Source organism: Manduca sexta, unplaced genomic scaffold (genome assembly GCF_014839805.1).
Source record: "Manduca sexta isolate Smith_Timp_Sample1 unplaced genomic scaffold, JHU_Msex_v1.0 HiC_scaffold_2382, whole genome shotgun sequence".
In the NCBI taxonomy this organism is placed as follows: domain Eukaryota; kingdom Metazoa; phylum Arthropoda; class Insecta; order Lepidoptera; family Sphingidae; genus Manduca; species Manduca sexta.
The window spans coordinates 1-15315 of NW_023593341.1; the positions used below are offsets into that span (position 1 = coordinate 1).

Consider the following 15315-nt stretch of genomic DNA (forward strand, 5'->3'; position numbering starts at 1 on the left):
TTGTTATTCGTAATTCAAAATTCTTATTGTTTCCTTGATATTTGTCCTTTTAGTAAACAATTTAAAAGGCCTTGAAATGCCGCGGCACATTAAGTTGGTAAGATCTACTTTCTGCATATATAAGAACCAAGATCGCTCGAGTCTGAAATATAAAATGTCAATAACTACCAAAAATATAAATAGGATGATAAAAATATAATAAACCTTTTTTTACAATTTATAACAGCCGACAAACTGTTTGAGCACACTATCGCGTGATGGTTTTACAATAGTGTAGGCCCTCTATAAGTGGAGTAGGCTACTTATAAGTACAGTGTCAGCTGCCGAGAGATTATCCCTTGCCAGTCAACTCAATTATTCGGGTCTGTTAGAACCGGGAAAATATATTTTATATTTCGGTATTTGCATGGATTTATAAAATATTCGTATTTACGATTTTAAACATTTACTACCAAATTTAACACAATTATGATGTCATATCATGGCTCATATCCGTTGCAAAATAAAGGTAAATGCAATTCAAGGCTTAGCAAAGGTTGAAACATTCTTTTCAAATACCCGGAAAACGGTAATTATTAACGCTACAGTTGTTAATACCCAACGCTTTTGTTAGCGGCTGCATTTTGATGCGATCGTATCACGGCATATGTTAAATCAAGGAAGCGTGATCGCGGGTACGTACTTGTAATCAAAAAAAATTGTTTCGCGTATTATAAACGCGTAAATATATTTTTACGCTGTACCATTGCCATTAATGGCTATCAAGTAAACAGCCACTGCTGTATTATATCCTTATTTTTATTTGGAAATCTACTTATTTAAAATCCCCAATGATTCTGACAATATTATCTCATCTACCGGAAAATAAAAAAGTGTTTACCGCGATTTTGAAATTGGAATATCATATCCCGTAAAATAAAGTAAACCGTTGTTTCTAATCGGCAAGAAAAAAATTCAATGTGCACATGAAACTAACTTTTAGATATCAAATAACAACTGCATTTGATAGCAATAAATAAATTTAAATCGTAAATAAACCATACGTGCGTGTATAATGGATTTTGATATTTGGCACCAGACGCGCTTGTAGCTAATATTGGCGCGAATTTAGGGAAAATGGCGGTCGAATGTCTTTTCCCTGATTGTCAGATCATCATTTGTGTATTGATAAGAAAGGAAATAGCGTCAAGGATGGCGTGAATTCCACGCCGAATCATAATTAGGTGGTATTTAATTTACATCTTGCTTTAATTCCTATTTTGTCATGAGATTATGACTGATGATTTATATACAGCCAGGTAAGTGAGTTTGAAGTACATAAAAATGCTTATATTTAGTAAGTACACTAAAAAAATATAATTACAAACATAACAAAATCTTGGTGAATTTATACCTCATTCCTGACATATCTCAATTTAAAACAAGAAACATTGAAAGGGCATTCACCTTATTCCAAAACAAAATAACCCATTGAAACACAAATAGTGTATCAATACAAGCTAATAATGTAAAATGTTTTGACAACAGTTTCATTTATACACTGTAAAATTTATGCCTCATTTTAAATGTTCTATTTGACTGTTGGCAAATGTGTGTGGCATTACTACCAATCAACATGATCATTAAAATTGTGGATTAAAAATGTTGAGTGTATAAAGGAAGCTTGGAGATTCAAACTTATGTTAAATTATTTTCAAATGTTTTCCAGGATCATATAAAATGTTCATGGTTAATTTATATGTTGTGTTTCCATATAAACACACATTTCATTTTTCAGGAATGTTTAATAAGATGTATTTTTTATTTTTCTGAATGCATTATGAAGTAACATTGTATGAGTATAATTAAAATCCGATTAGAATTATTACTGAATAGTGTCAAGGAAAAATATTATTTCCCACTTTGAAATATGACATACATACAATACAACAATTAAACAGGTGCATGTAGAGATAAGCATTAAAATATTTATAGAGCAACAGGAAAACGACTATCATTGTTATCCCAAACAATACAGGACTAAATTGGCGTCAAATAGGCATCGTAAATGCGCGCATCACGCCGTTGACGGCACATCACACATGGTGCATATACACACTCCTAATTGTTGCCATGTGCGACACGCTAGCGCCCGTTATCATCGGCTCACGGACCAAAAACCTCCATTCGACCAAGGGCGCCTCCTCTTTGTAAACAAATAACGTGTATTTTTAATTTTAACTATAATACACGAGGCAAAGGTCTCAAAATCATACAGTCCACTCACCATATGAAATCCTTGCAGTGCGAACAGAACGTCGGCTGCTTGAAGAACCTCGGCATGAACTTGTGGTCCTTCACCAGGTAAACATTCTTCTTCTTCAGGGCACCCTTGCGGCCTCGCAGCCGCATCGCCTCTCCGCTTTCATCTCACCACCACCCTCATCACAATTATTCTCCTCGTCCGCCATGGCGAAGCGCGGTGGCTTAAACGCCGGTGGATTCGGAAATAATTATTATCTCACAAATTATTCGCAAGACTACGCGACCCGCACCGACAAACCACCGCTCTCAACCGAACGTCATCGCGATTTGTCAATGTACCCCGCTGTCAGTGTCAAAGCCTGCACGCAGTGTTGCAATCTTACTACTGAATCTACCCACGTTCATTTTCTGACGACTTTTTGAGTGAAAAATAAAATAATATTTAATCGCAGTATTTTAAATTATATTATACTTATGCCTATTATTATTTGTTTTAAAATTCATATATTAAAATAGTAGTTATGACTCTTTCACGTGTTTAGTACATAATTTCATAAAACAACTGTGAGTAATTTACTTAGCTTTGGGCAAAAATTTATAATCTGGTAGCTTTGCTTTCTCACATGATGTTCAAAACATTGTGTACTTAAGTGCAACAAAAAGGCTTTTAATTATAAATAAAATTTTCTTCCCAGAACTTAATTAATTGACATTGTTTTCTCATCGGATGTAATTATAAGAACTTAAATCAGGAAGCAACATTATTTTCCACTAGTTTATTAATCTATAATATTGATAATACTTGGAACTTAGTACTGATATCAATAATTTGAACGTATTACCCTGTCGCCATTTTTGACAGCTGTTGACTGTTGGGCGAAAAGTCGTTATTTTCAAGAGTTGAACGGTCGCAAAAACTTTGTTTTCGTATTTGATATTATTGGAAATGCGGATATTGTTGGAATTATAAATAGTTTGCATTATATTCGGAAATTAAGGCCGTTAGTGCTACAAAATGAGTTCAGCAAACTCAGATTCAGGCCCAAGCATCACTCTCGCTGGTGGCACAATTCGATGATTTGAACCGCTTGAATAATGTGCTAAACGATGGAGCGGCAGAAGAATGTGAGTACCTCTGTTGTTTTTATATAAATACCGATCCGAAGCTGTGAAATACATCGCATAAGCAATAGTCATTTTGCTAAAAATATCTGTGGGTAGATGACAGACCCGTCCGTTCTAGTGGCATACCCAAGCATTCCACTAAAGGCAAAAAAATCAATATGTATAAATTCAAATGTTTTATAACATACGAGATCAACTAATTGAGATATGTTGGATAAAATATAAAAACTATTATTGACAAACATGCTTTTTACAACATAATACAGTCACCACACATAGTTATACACTTATTACCCAACACCTTTCAAATCTCTCAACTGATATCCATTTGTGACCCTCTAGGTCATCTACAAAACCACAATATCGCTCTGGTGTTGTAGCCATTTATATAGTAATCAGTGAAGTTTGTTTGAATATGCTAATCACAGGAACTACTAAGCTGACTTTTTTCACTAATTGAAAGCTGCTTACAATACTCTTCAATAGCCCATAGGCTATTTATAATCTCGAGAAATATTTATTCTGCATAACCTGTTTCATGGAGTTGAAGCCGCTAGCAGAAGCAAGCCTTACTATAATACCCTTATTTTATTATTATTAACACTTATTTTGAACAATAGCAGTTATTAATACTATTTTGGTTATACAAAATGTTTATTATTTGCAGGTTTCCTGGCATTTTAAAACAAATAGAATGGCTGCAAAGCCAGAGGCTGAGGCAGAAGCAGCTGGCTCCAAGCTGAGCTGGACGAGGCACATCAAACCATAACCAAGTCAGAGACAAAATTTGCTCATGTCAGGAAACTACTAGACAGTGAGAAGAGCGAAATATTATAATGAAGAAATATAATGAATTGGTGAGCAGATTTTTATATTAAAATTGAGCAAATATTACTAATAGAGACTTTCACTGCAAAATAAACAGTATAAAACTATGAGATCCTTACTTATATTTCCAGGGGTAGCTGAACTAGGCAAAGCCTCTGTCTTATGCTATTAGAATTATAACTTTTACTTCAGCTTCCTAAAAGACTATTGATTTTACAAAATATTTGTACCATATTTCAGAAGGCACAACTAAATATCCACTTTCTTATTAGTATTGCTTAGTATTCTATTCCATTGAATGACTTATGACAATGAGTTATTTTGACCAATGTATTGTTGGGTTGTCAAGAAAATAATATAATAAAACATTTGTCTATTTGAATAATAAAACTTTTGTCAGAGATATAAAATTACTGTTATGAAGCTAACAAATTGTAGGCTTCTGCCAAGTCTTTCTTTTACTTTCATTACTAATAATATATAATTAACAGAGCAAACTGCTAGACATGGCTCGCGACCTGCTCTTTAATGATAACAGAGCCAAGCTGAATGATGAGACGCTACAGAAGCTGGCATTCTTAAATGGCACCGCTCAACAGGACCACAATGCCAAGCTCACTGGTGTGCCAGAACTCAATTCCACAGGTAAGTTATACCTTAATTTAGAGAATAGATTGTGTATATTTGAACTTTGATTTATTCCTCTTCTATGAGATTAGTTAGGTACTACTAAAATATCTTTCGACTATCGATACTGCATAGGTACTGATTTTGCTTTGAATGATATTGTAGCTAGTGTAATTATGAGGCAATATAGAGCTTAACGTCAAAGTCTCAGGTTGATGAGCATAGTGGAATGTTATATGGTGTTTTGTAATTTTGTTTGAGTGATGCTACTACTTTTCGTATATAGTAGTGACCCTTATCATCGGCGTCTGGCTTGCTCTCAATAATGACCATATAAAATTACACATTAATTGTGTAACAAAATATTAACAATATTGTATCCTGCAGGTACGCTGCTGTCAGAGATGTCGTACTCCCGTTCAGAGGACGACTTGGACCTGTCGCTGGCGTCGACGCGTCGCTCGTGGGTGCAGCGCGGCGCGTGGAACGCTCGCGAGAACGTGCCCGCGTCCAAGAAGCGACGCTCGTCAAACTCTCTGCTACTAAGGTATACTAACACATTATGCTATTGTTGTGAGGTGACTGCAATTAACACTACTGGTCAGTTTCAAGAGCAAGAGCAAAAAACAATATAGTTTATTGTTTATTTAAAAAGGTACACTTAGAGCATACATGTTCTTAATTCTAGAAAACTGTATTCAATTAAATAATTGGCTGATATGCATACCACTTAAGGGGTAAACACAATATTTACAAGGTTATAAGTATAATAAAACTAACAAACAAAAATATAACTTATGTAAATAAAATCAGTATCATATATACAAATTATAATAATAGTTATGATGGATACAACTCGCATTGAGCTACCAGATTCGATTTGAAGTTCCAGCACTGGCTAGACAATACGCTCAAAATAAAAACAATTAAATTATTCTATTGACAGAAAACCTACAATATTTTTGTGTCTCATAGATACATACATGAATACCACACCTAGAAATAGACATTTATTATGATTTCTTACTTGTCCACATATTATTTTCGCATTACATCATCATCATACATTTCCGTCGATTTAGGGTATTCTTGATTCACCCTTTCTTTAAGATATTCCTTATATTGCTAATATTTTGTGGATGGTACCAGACAGTGGAGCTGCAGGGTGGCAAGGTGCTGGCCACCGCCACCACGACGCTGACGCTGGAGCGCGCGCCCACCACGCATGACCTCAAGCCGCCACAGAACTTCGTGAGTACTATCACCATAATGTTTCAATCAGTCTTGCCAAGTTGAGTTATAAATTTTATACTGTTTAAGTTCTAGCACTATTGAAGTCAAAATTTGCAAATATACAAAACATTCTTTTCATTTGTGATAAACAGCTGTTAAAAATTAAGTTCATTCAATATTAGAATAAATAGATTTTCCATTGGTTTCAATTCTCAATGTTTCATTGGTTAAAAGATTTTTTCCATCCCTATTAAAGGATGTTGCATAGGTATAAAACTTATTTGACCTAAAATGTAACTTCCTGGTAGAAATGAAGTGAAGATATTTTATAACGCAACTATTCAAGGTGTAATGCACTCCGGACGAAACTTTGCGTATTTACTTGTTTAGATCATGCGATCCATGAAGCGGATGGGTTGTCACGCTCCTCGAGCTGCTCACGCAGTTCTCGCCGGCAGTGATCCGCTGCAACCCTTTCACGGATGGAAATGCATACGACTTCTCTCATGTGTCTCCCTCACTCCCGTCGGGCGCTTCGATATATATTTCTTGCTTAATTGTTTGTAACCATAAATATATTATGTATGCTGATGTATGTTCTATGCTACCAATAAAGCACTTGAATATATATTACTTATGAGTATATGTAAATAAAGCTATATTTATGAACAACATAGAAGATATCTCTGCTTAGCTGTAGTTAAGATTTTCCCGCCATCTCGCCCACTACTACAAAACCCAGCGTTGAAGCTCGGCGAGTGTCAGGGAACACTGATTTGTCTTTACATCGCAATGAAATAGAAAGATAGGGAGGAGTTAAAGTTGCTTAGCTGTAGTAATATGATTTTAATATTTTGTTACAGCAACCCATATCGGAGAGCAGTGACGAGGGTCCGCCGCCACGTAAGTCGTCGGCGCGTATGTCGGGCAACATGCAGCCCACGGTCAAGCAGGAGCCTTGCACGCCGAGTGCACCGCCGCGCTCCGGTTAGTATTAGAATTATGGACAGTTTTGTATGATAGACAGGCTGTTGTATCTGTAGAATTACAGTTTATAACATTTCATACATGAAGACGCATCCCACTACTTTGGGGGGGTGTCGCGGGGTAGAGACTAATCAAACACATACCCCGACGCTATTCATCGTAATGTGCGTGTATACTTATGTTGCACGCTCACTAAGTGATTAGGGAAGATTGTGAGGCGCGTCTTCTTGGATGATCTATACGTAATTAATAGAGGACTAAAGTTTATTATGAGTTATTGCACTGAGCTATTCACCCTGTCAAATGTTTGTTGTTATGCCAAATGTAATAATAATACTGGCAGATTGGTTTTAAAATCTAATAGATATTACAGCCAGCCAGGTTTTAGCGTAACAGAGACCTATCAACTAGGATACACACCATATTACTCCAATAGCAGTATGGTCTCTTTCAATGAATATACGGGAAATTTTAGCGGGGCCTTTTATTTCATTACCGTAGTAATGATCATATCATAGTAATCTATCTGTTTCCGTTTGCGAACATCACAACATTATACTGAGTGGTCACCATGAGTCATAGTCGCGATCAGCCATTCTGTTTTTTTTATTTGTAATTTGAGGTATGTACATTGTGTTTGTTTGTGTTGCGACTGTGACTAAAAATCGTTTTCTTTCTTCTTCTTCTTTCTTTTCTTTCAATGTCGTATTGTTGTAGACATAGAGTCTGCGTCGGACAGCCCTGCGGGTGTGGCGAGTGGTGTGAAGCGCGCGGCGTCGGTGATCTCGGCGGCGTACGGCTCGCCGCGGAACCGTCTGCGGCAGCACTGCTTCGTCGCCAAGAACTTCTACAAGCGCGAGACCTGCGGACCCTGTGGGAACACGTCAGTCGCACATTATTTACTGCTTTTTTTTTAATATTAAGCTGCATCTATTTTAAGCATCCATAGCTTATTTTGTAAGCTAATATTGTGCTGGGTCTAATATAGTAGACAATATAATGTAAGGAGTGGAAAAAAGTATGAAAAATTTATAAGTACTAAGTTTTAAAACAGTGCCAACTATACAGCATGATACGTTTTTAAAGTCATTTTAGTAATTCGTTGTTTCCATTCCAGTATAAAGTTCGCGAAGTCTGGCCTGAAGTGCGAGAACTGTCGCGCGCAGACGCACCCCGAGTGCCGCGCGCTGCTGCCGCTGCCGTGCGTGCCGCCCGCGCCCCGCGCCGGCACAACAACCAGGTGGGCCGGCAAACTCACTGCTACTGGCAATATACGATGACTCAGTCAATGTCAATGCAAAAACATTCATTAGAAGAGTGTTTTTTCAAAGTTATTTATATTTTATGAACATAAAAATGTATTCATTTTGATTTTAAATATATCACTTTTTGAAAATTAGTCTACTTTCATAGCAGGCGAGATAAACTAGACAAATACCGTTATAAATATTAGCTCAAGCAAGCTTTGGATAGATCTAAACAGAAAACCGATAGGAGAACCCATGCCCTGCAACAAGACGGAAATAGCTGGCATAAAGATAGGCTACCTTTGCTCCAGGTGGGGTCTATAGCGGACTACGCGCCGAGCACTCCGCCCATGGTGCCGGCGCTGCTGGTGCACTGCGTCAACGAGGTGGAGAAGCGGGGCCTCAGCGAGAGGGGCATCTACCGCATCAGCGCCACTGAGAAGGAGGTCAAGAGGTTGAAGGTAATTTTTTATGACCATACTATAACAATCTATATAATGGTAATATGTTTCAATCTTCCTATGTCGTATATTAAATTATATAAGGTAAATGCATATCGTTTCTTTAAATATATACCTATTTTTCAGCATTTTGACAATCACTTATTATATCTAACGTGAATCCTTGACAATTGACAGTTGCGCAAGCGCAACCCAGTCTACAATCATTCAAATTTATCATTCCAGGAACGTTTCCTAAGCGGTTGCGGCTCGCCGTCACTAACCCATGAGGATATCCACGCGATATGCGGCTGCATCAAGGACTTCCTGCGCGGTCTACAGGAGCCGCTGGTGACTCACGCTCTGTGGTCGGACTTCATGGCGCTGGCGAGCGTCAGGGAACAAAGCGACGCGCGGCCGCCGCGCTCACGCAGTGTCGCAACTGCCGCAACCCAACAGGGACACACTCGCCTTCCTCGTGCTGCATTTACAGAAGTAATTGCATTATAATAATCAATGGCGGATTTAGTAGCTGCTTATTCATGGTCAAGTAAAGTTTTAGTCATTATTACACTGGACGAGTTCATCCTGTTGTAATTCGTTTACAATTCGCCAGTTTTAACTTTATCTGACCATGCATGAAATAATCCGGCCTTAGGGCTAACGAGGGCAACTGTCCAGGCCTTCGCGCTTGCAAAGGCACATCACTAATCACAGGATATTGGGTTTTCTGCAAGTAATGTTACCATAATCAGTTTCAACTCAAAATTTAGAATTGGACCATACAACTGCAACAAGCTCACCTCTTATAACATACAACATAACTGAAAAAATATTTCATACACCTTCTGCCTATCCCTAAAAGAAAAAGACGGGGTGATTGTAAGATCTTAAAACTTTTTTTACATAGATTTTTTAACCTTTCAGAGTAGCCGAAAGCCCCGAGTGTGACATGCCCATTCTAAACGTGGCTAAAGTGTTTGGCCCAACAATAATAAGCTTTGGCATTATGGATCAAACGCCAGAGATGTACGCAGCCACTACACAGATGATTCAAGTACGTTAATCATGTACTAGTTTATGAACATATCACAATATTTATCCCGCTCGAAGGACCAAAATACATTATTCCAAAGGTTTAATGATATTCATGTAAAGTATGTACTATTTTTTATAGTATTCCCAAAGAATCACATAAAACCTACAATATACAAATAAAAAGAATCTAATGACTTCGTAATATTTTTTTCAATTCCATTGTGGTATTAAGGCCGTATTCACAAACGTTACTTGATAGTTTATAGCAATAGTGAGATTATAAATCTTTTTCTCAGTGCTTTCGTTAGACAACCTATGCTGTGTAGTCATGGGATACTGTGATTGAGATAAAACTTGGCTGACAGATAAACAAAGCCAAAAAAACTATGAATTAGCCGAGATTATGTGTTTGCTGTGCTTACCCATATTGTTTGAAAACAGACTACGCGCAGCCATAATACGGCCTGCGTCACAACGATACGGTGTTAATGGTTAGCTTGTTAGTTCGCTACGACTATGCGCCATAATCGTGGATGTTTCATCTCTACCAGTGACCGAGCAAAGGTTTACCGTTGGGGTTACTCTTGGGTAACTACTGGGTTACTAGTGGGTTGACCTCAGGTTACTCAATTTTCAAGGGTTGCGAGCGCCTATATCGCTCACTCAAAAGTCCTATCTGTTTGTATAAGCCGGCTCTTGCCAGGCTGACAAACGTAGGATAAAAAAAAACAGGTCTATAGCGATGTATCTATTTAAAAGAAAGGTGATCATAAAGCCAGCTAAAATACATTATTTTCTGATAGGTGTAAATTTAAAACTTTCCCTTTATTCATAGATGTTATCTATCTAAGGACCTATACCTAGAATAGCCCATACTCATTGTGTTTGTTTCTACCAGCGATGCAGCTGCTGCTCAATTACCGAGCGACTATTGGTCGCAGTGGGCGTGTCCCAACGCGGAGCTCGGCTCCCCACGCGGCGGCACTATGACCAAGTCCAGGGGATTCTTCTTTTCACCAGCGGACACTGGGTAAGTTATTCTGTTGATCAATATTATACTGAAAAAATCACCTGTCCTTAACCTACTTTGATGTGACAAGCTTGGTGGTTAGCCTCTCTGGGGATCAATTTTGAGAAATACGTAGTTTTTGCTGGTGGTATATTTTAAATAGGGCCGGATATCGACCACCCTACACAAGGTGTCAAAACTCGCACCAGGGGCTCACGTAAGGATCGCGTTTCGGGATCAGCCTGTGTATATCCGGTTCCAACAGGCCGGCATATAGAGTTGGGTAGGACATGACATAAAAAAGAGTTTGTAAGAGTAGCCTCTTTTTAGCATTGAGCTGGTACAGCGTCCTACTTCAAATGAGGCGAGGCGTAGTGAGGCTCGGCGTTTCAATGCGTATCTTACAGTATTTTGTAATGTTAACCCTCAAAATATTTCCCTCTCGCTCGCGACTCGAAACGCAGTAATGTAATGTCCATTGTAAAATAACGTCCTATTGTAATTTGTAGCATGCGGTTCTCTACCTCACTGTTCTCGTCCTACAGCTTACCAGAGACGGAGATAAGTAACGCGACTGCCGCGACATAAAATTTGAAGTAGTACAACATATAATTTTGAGCCACTCTTACATTTTGACGTCATGTCCCGGACAAATGTACCGCTTGTATGTCCTACTCAACATTACCGGCATAATTGTGTCGACTGCCGAGGGGTAATCATGTCTCGTCAGTCGATATTCTGTTTAAACCTACTCCACTTACATTAGGTGCAGTGTTTTCACTGCCCTTCATAAAAAGATATATAATAATACATGAAATGGATTTCATTCCACCATGAGCAGGGTCTGCTATTCCAAGACAAGTTTAATTAAAAATTATTTGTTTATTACAGTGTTACGCGGAAGAAGAAACACTACTTCCAGTATCAGAAATAGTTAATTTAGTTTGTTTCACACTCATCATTTATGTTAACCAGTTTTTGTACATTGTTAGTTATTTAATTATTTATCTTTAAGCATGGAAATAGTCATGTTTCCCAATATTTTTGACTAACCTGTGTTATTATTTAATATATTATCCATATTAGTGGTTAGGAAATCGTACTATCCGAAATAAATAATAATAAAATAAAAATCTATTATAATCTTTTCGTTGTTGGGTCAGGGCCGCATTTAGCGATAACTTTTGGGGTCTTGACCCCCCGTAAAATTTTAAGCGCGAAAATTATAAAAAATTCGAACTAAAATTTTTTGCGAGTGTAATATTTAATTTGTACGAGTTAGTAAGTCACAAAGATAGAGTTATAGTTTGTTAAATAAATTTTCGTAAATCATTAATAATTGTCTTGTTTTAAGTTTGTAGCTATGATTTTTTTGTTCAGTATTTGCGTTTATTCGCATATTTATAATATCAGTCTTTAAAAAAAAGTTACACAATATACTAAATATTTAATGAAAACTTGTAAAATACATCACAAATTGAAAATATTAAGTAAATTAATTAGTTTTTTTAGTCATCTTGCTAGTTCTTTACCTCACATTTTCATCTCAACAAAATGCACTTTACATCCTGAAATAGTTGATACATTGTTTTTTGGTCGTAACATATTGTACTTAATTACTTTATGACATACTTAATGTTAGTTGTAAGTTGTTTTTTTTTCTTACTTTACATGTTTGTCTTTTGGGTTTAATTTTTTGGTGATAATTATTTAACAGTAGGCAATTGCCTACTGGTCAATGCTGGTATATGCCTTTGTATTTCCCATGATATGATGGCGACAATTTACCATAATGAAAATCAGGCTGCTAGTGCCTTCGTTGATAACAAAAAATAAGTAGTTATATATTTTGTAGAAAAATATTTAATATAATCATCAACTCAAAAGATAAATCGTTTTTTTTTTAGTTAAATATTTAGTTTAGTTATTATATTAGTATATGTTTCCGTTATAGTGACGTCACACCACCGCCTACGATGACTGTCTGTCTGTACAAAGGCATCTATTTGTTTTTTTTTTTCTTATAAGACATTAACATATATGTAGATTTTACAGTTAGAGAATGAAGTAATATTCAATGGAGTAGAAGTTATAGATATTTGATCATCCTACTTTGCGTTGAATTTTGAAACATCCTATATAAGTACAGTTAGTTTGTATTCCCATGTAAATGCTTTAAAATAACCAGTAATATAATAAATAGCGCCTCTCATTTATTCCTTAGTTTAAAGTTGTATATTATCCTTAATAAGTTGTATTATTATATCGATAACTGACAATGTTTCTGTATTTTTTTGTCGAACAAAATTAAGATGTAACTTCTATGATATACGACCACATTCCCCATCGTCTTTATGATATTCATAGAAAAAGTATAGAAAAATCCTTTAATAAATAGGATCTCTAAACAATAATTACTTGAAATATAAATGAGAAAAACACAACTATTCAATCTCTTAAATTAACTTATCCAGTGTTAATCTATAGGTCTTGTTTACTATATAAACACGCAGCTAGTATTTAACTGTGGTCCTTGTCTAAAAAAATATATATTTGGCTCAAAAGGCGTATATAAACTACCGTGTAATATATTTCATTAGCTTATCAGTTATTATTTTTCTATTCATCTCTTCTATATATATTTTGTAAATTGTATTATATGCCATTACAAAGTATAATATATTCATAGACTACTTCATAATTATAGTTTTTGTGTTATCGTTAGAATAAACGTATACGCTCGCTTTTATAAGAATGTGTCTAGATTAGCGAGCGCATTATTTTAAGCGACAAGACGCTTACATTATCCCTTTGTGTATCTGCATCACGCTATTACTGTTTCGAAATTGTAGGACATTGTAGGTAGCTAGTAAAGTCTCACCCTCTTATTCATAGATGTTATTTCTCTGAAGACTGATCATTGCTGTGATAACAAATGTTTCTCAGTGCTGACGGCATGGCAGCCTTCGCAGTGCGTACACCTATGTGTACGGCCCTATGGGCGTTGTGATTGGCTAATATTGAGATACAACTTGAATCCAGTTAGCTGTCAGATAAACAAAGCTGAACAAACAGCAAGCTGTCAGATAAACAAAGCTGAACAAACAGCAAGCTGTCAGATAAACAAAGCTGAGAAACAGACTTGATATCACAGCAATGCTCCGTCCTTAGATAATTAACGTCTATGAATAAGGGTGTCTGAATATAAAGCACAATGCTATGCAGTACTAAATGAAATAAAGTCGTGGATCACACTGCTTATGGATGGGTTTAAAAGCTTATTAAGCATACCACCTGTTCGTCTGATGATTTCATTGTATAAAAATAGGGTTTATTATTCCTTGCACTCGCCAATCTTGACACTGTCTTAGCTTTTAATATCTAATAAAATATGTAATGCTCTCGGGTGTAGTTAGTATTTCTTAACAGGAACACTAAGTTTCTGCAAATTAAATGTATTCCACATCACATTCAACCTAGTCATTGACTAGTATTAAGTTTACTCTTTATTTGCAGATTTAGAAATAATCGGGGATTATGCGATTGAAGCATTATATACTTTGTTAGGAGTGTGAGTTATTATTTAAAATGTTAAAATGTATTTTGTTTGGGCGTCATGACCCCCCATTATTTGCTAGAATCCGCACCTGTTCCTTCGCCTATAAAATTGGTAACATTTGACTGTAAAAATACAAATAAAATCTTTCAGACTAAGTTGTGTTTTATTTCAAATCGATTTTCTGGACTACTTAGCAGGTTGATCAATTTTAATAGGCTGGTAAAATATGAGTGGGTGTTGAGAAGCGCAAATCTTTCGTTGGCCGGCATTATATATGGGCAACAGTACTTACTTTCAGATTTCTCGTCTTGATTATAGCCGATTATCCCTTGTTTGGTCGAGCTGTCAAACATAGACATGCCAGTCGAAGGGCTGCCGGCAGGCGCCAGTGAAAATTCATTATAAATTAAAAAAATATATTTTTTTTATATAATACACTTTTCTATTGTGTTGATCGTTAAATTAATGAAATAAAAACAAGACATTTATTTCACAAAGTCTTTATTAAATCATAAATAATAAAAGAAATTGAGCAAAACCATAAAGCGAAAAAATTCTACGAAAATGACATTCTTATTATGGCTCTTGTACACTGGAGCATTTTTACACTGGGACATATATTTCGGATTAAATTATAAATAAATAAAACAGTCCTGACACAATGTGTTGTATCAGGAACTACGAGGAACTCTGGCACAAAACCTAAACCCAAATATAGTTATAGCCCACAAACTTTTCAGCAGGATACTTATCCTCGATTTCTTTTCAAAGTTGACAACCACGGCTGTCAAATAGGAACTTATTTTCAGTATTAAAATATAATTCAAACCATAAAAGAAACTAATCCGCGCCAGAATTTAAATTAAATTTGTAATATAACATGCGTCTGATTTTTTAAGCCCCAGATAATTTTGATCCAAATAATAACTGACACTTTTCCTACAAGAAACTGTTAAAATCACAAAGTTAGTCCGCGGC

General features: G+C 36.2%; 1 long non-coding RNA gene and 1 pseudogene across 1 annotated transcript; both read left to right on the top strand.

The window, feature by feature from the left end:
* Positions 1 to 3140: 3140 nt before the first annotated feature.
* Positions 3141 to 9797, top strand: LOC119192124 (annotated as a pseudogene).
* Positions 9798 to 10745: 948 nt separating this feature from the next.
* On the top strand, positions 10746 to 11959 carry LOC119192125. Its single transcript, XR_005113579.1, has 2 exons — positions 10746 to 10799; positions 11670 to 11959. It is a non-coding gene; the product is annotated as an uncharacterized LOC119192125 (long non-coding RNA).
* Positions 11960 to 15315: the final 3356 nt, after the last annotated feature.